Source organism: Dipodomys spectabilis, unplaced genomic scaffold (assembly GCF_019054845.1).
Source record: "Dipodomys spectabilis isolate Male_0828 unplaced genomic scaffold, ASM1905484v1 ptg000152l, whole genome shotgun sequence".
Classification (NCBI taxonomy): Eukaryota; Metazoa; Chordata; class Mammalia; order Rodentia; family Heteromyidae; genus Dipodomys; species Dipodomys spectabilis.
The window spans coordinates 4238424-4242424 of NW_024870829.1; the positions used below are offsets into that span (position 1 = coordinate 4238424).

The 4001-nt window shown below is 33.1% G+C and overlaps 1 pseudogene; it reads right to left on the bottom strand.

Moving 5' to 3' along the window:
- Positions 1 to 877: 877 nt before the first annotated feature.
- LOC122118470 lies at positions 878 to 976 on the bottom strand (annotated as a pseudogene).
- Positions 977 to 4001: the final 3025 nt, after the last annotated feature.

The window sequence follows — 4001 nt, forward strand, 5'->3', positions numbered from 1 at the left end:
AGAGTGAGGGGAAGGGGTGGGATCTTTGTGTAAGTTCCCTGCTCGAAAGTTTCTTCATTCGTCAAGATCCGCGTTCTGACACTGGTACCTCAAGGGGCTTTGGTGCGGGTGATCTGCACACAGCTCCCTGTGTCTCTGGGCCACCGGCAGCTCCCACCAGGCCAGGCTGGCCATGGCTTGGCACGCTGCTTTGTGACCATTAGAAGTTGGGGGAGGGGTCTTCATGCTTCTCTGTTGTGAAATTCTTCTTTTTACTCCTATTTTTGTCTGGATGTTGATTTTTTTGTTGTCGGTATCTTGAGGAGATTAAACGTTGGAACTCGAACTCTCTTTTTGGTTGGGGTGAGCTGTGGCATTCCCCTACTTCCCCATCGCCATCTTGGACCCCCTCGAGTTTTTGCTTTTTTTATTCAGATATAATTTTAATTTATCTGTTGAAATGAGTACTAAAGAAACTAAAGTTATTTCTGGTGCTTATCTGAAAAATTATACTTTAAAATATTCTGTATTCTGTTTGTATAATGCCCATAATCTATTTTATTCTTTCCTAGATATAAGACTTTGAATACTACATTGTTTTATAACATATAGGTTCATTAATAAATGTGTCCTTTCAGATTGCATTCCATACCAAAACAGTTTAAGATTCCTTTTTTACTAGGTCTTTATAGTATATTTCTTTGGAATAAAATGACAATGTTGTCTAATTTTAAAAGTTTTATAAAGATTATGCAATGTAAAGGCCTTTCTAAGGTGAAGATTTAATACACTGATGTCAAACTAACTTTTATTTATATGAATTACATGTATTGTTACACTTGTAATTTTGTAATCAACTTTTTAATAATTGTTTTTCATTTCTTGCATCTGAAGAATGAAAATTATGGAATAATTCACAGATTTTCATATCATCCTTTGCAATTGCCATGTTAATCTCTGTATTGGTGTAATTTTGATATATGTGCTTCTGAAGCATATAATGTCCTCTAAATTTAGGTAGTTAATGATGCAATATTTATACAGGATTATAACCTTGGGTGCCTATTTGTAACAAGGAAACATTATTGTTCCTAGCAATGCTACTGATCTTCTTTCCCTAAAATTCTGTGTATAATGGAAAATAATTATATTGTTCAATTGATTGCTCACGTTTGCAATTTTTTTGTCAATGACTATTTTAAATCTTTTTCATTTTAGATTTAATCATACTTTGAAGCATTTTTAGCTAGGACCAAAGGGGATGGCTTTTTCAAGTACTTATTTATCCAACTGAGTTAGCTTTGTGTAGCTAACAGATTCAAAGTAAGCCTTGCTTAAGAGCTACTTCTAAACTTCTGCAGCTGAAATTTTCCCAAATGAAGTCTCATTGGCACAAATGTCTACTTGACACTTTACCATTCTTCCATGTAATATCAGACCAACCAGAATATCTTACCCTGATAGTGTAAATTGTCTTACTTGAACAAAACAAATCTTAGTTCCAAGGGATAATAGAAAGATGAATATTTCAGACAGAACTTTTCAGACTAGAAGGTTTTTATCAAAATATAATTTTTTATTATACTTACCATTTCAAAAGTAGCTAAAGCCAAGAAGGTGAAAAAATTGTTCATATGCATGATTACCTAATGTCCTGGCCTATCTACCTTCCAACCAGGCAGGAACTTAGACGAATGCTTTTCTATCACCAAATATTTTCATAGCTCCAGGAGAAGTCCATATGTTTCTCCTTGATATTAGGCCATAAATTGGTAATGTTTCCTCTTGCCTTCAGTCTGTAAATCTACAAAAGTTAAATGTTTAAGTCTAACTCTACCAAACACTGAGGTAGAGATAATGGAATAATACTTTAAAATAGAGTTGCTTTTGATACCCTAACCAAAACAGAACAATGCAAAGCATGTGCTATTATATTATGTTTTATATAGTTATATATTTTATATTTATATGTGCTGATTTTATATTTCACACAGTGAAACTTACTAGAATCAATTGATAATTTGAAAAGTAAATTGATATTTATTTATTCCAATAAATAGAATTGGAATATAAATAATTAGGTTTAGAATATATATTAGAATATAAAAAGTATCAATGCAATGTCTTCGATATAAACTTGTGATACCTTCTATGTGTTCATGGTCTTCTGAATTCATATTGTTAAAAATCAATGTTGTTTCCTCTAATCTATAAGAGATTTTACTCTGATGCTCTGTTTATTGTTTTAACTCACTGGTCCCAAACTGTTTTTCTCCATATTTCTGATGCATTCCTACAGATTATACTCCAATTGTGCTAATATGATATCTAAAAGACATTATTCTTCTATAGACCCATGGGTCCTAATATCTTATGGCTGAGTTACCTGCATCATTAGATAACAGGGGCAAGACTTCTCACCTAAGCCTACGCAACATGCCAGCAGAAAGTAACTGAAAATCCATCTCAATTTCTCATTTCTTATATTTCAGGGCTCCAATTCCTTGAGAAACAAGAATTAGCAGCAAGCAATTGTGTAATGCAAGGCAACTTAAAATGAAAGATGAAGTCACAAAATCGAGAGAAATTACTGTATTTCAAACTGAATTTACAGATGGCCAGCCCATATGAGTGAACAAGATCAGAAAATGTCACAAGATTATTTTTAATACCCCTCCCCTAATGACTAATGTAATATATCAGTCCAGCATAAGTGGGCCCAAAAAATAGTTCCTGTAAGGATGGATCCGTGATTGATCTACCATGGTCAGAAAACTTGACTTAGAGGTCAAATATAATTCAGCAGAACATTAATTGAGAAGATCGGTAGTGCTTCAAAACACTGGTACTTTAGTACAACTTGGTTCTGTGGTATAAAAAGGTTGTCATTCTCAAACCAAACTACATTTAATCTCCTGAAAGTGTATTCCTTTTCAAATAAACTTTTTGAAATCACACTTGCCAAAATAACCTTTGATAAGTAGATGACACTTAGTGACATTACAAGTTTTTCAAGTGTAGGGAGCAAGATACAATAGAGTTGATTTATTTACCCAGCACTAATGTCAAACAGGTTCAAACATTCATTAAAATCTAGAAATAGTACCACGCACCATTTGTGTTGTTCAGTAGGTGCCTTCCAGAAATTTGTTAAATGGATCAGCCTCCCATATTTCAACCCCAAACGTTAGCTAATAAAGTAAATTTCATCACTTAATAAGGGGCATTTTAAAAAGTCATAAATACTTGCCTTATCATATACTGTTTTGTTTTCCCTCTGTCTAGCATAGTAATAAATATGTCTTTAAATCTTGAGTATGGGTACTCATCTGAGATGTGACAAAATCTATCTTCTATTTCTATCATATTCCTCTATAGTAGTAAATGTTGGTTTTCTTCTTTTTCCAAAACTTATAGGAGGTAGAAAGTCTTATTCCATGTAAAATAAAATAATCACACATCATTTTACAAAGCCCTTTATAAAAACTGGTAGTTAAGGATACATTCAAAGCCATTTTTAAACTTTCTTGTTGACTAAAGATTAATCTTCAAATGAATGAGAATATAATCATGTCTAGGTGTTTCAAGTCTCCAGTCTTGCAAATTGTTATTGCAGATGAATGAATTATGGAAATATAAGCTGACATCAGTTCAAGTATATCCAGGATTGAAACTCCATGGAATGTATATAAACCTTTCAAATATTAACAGACAGTTTAACAGAATGACTATCAGGAAGTTGAAACCAGACAGGCATAATAGTAAAGACATAGAATGAATGAAAAATGGAACAAGGGGCAAGTACAGCTAGAATACTCAATCTACACATTTGAGAAAGGAAGTGGTAAATCGGAAATAAATCTTGGGGAAGGGGGTGGTTGAGAATGATAGAAGCAGTCACTGTGATCCAGGAGCAATGGATAATTAGGTGGACATATTTAATTGTAAGACACTTGCACAACCTTTGGAAATTCAGTTAAAAAACACAAAAACACATAAAAATCACAACCAAACAGCACTCT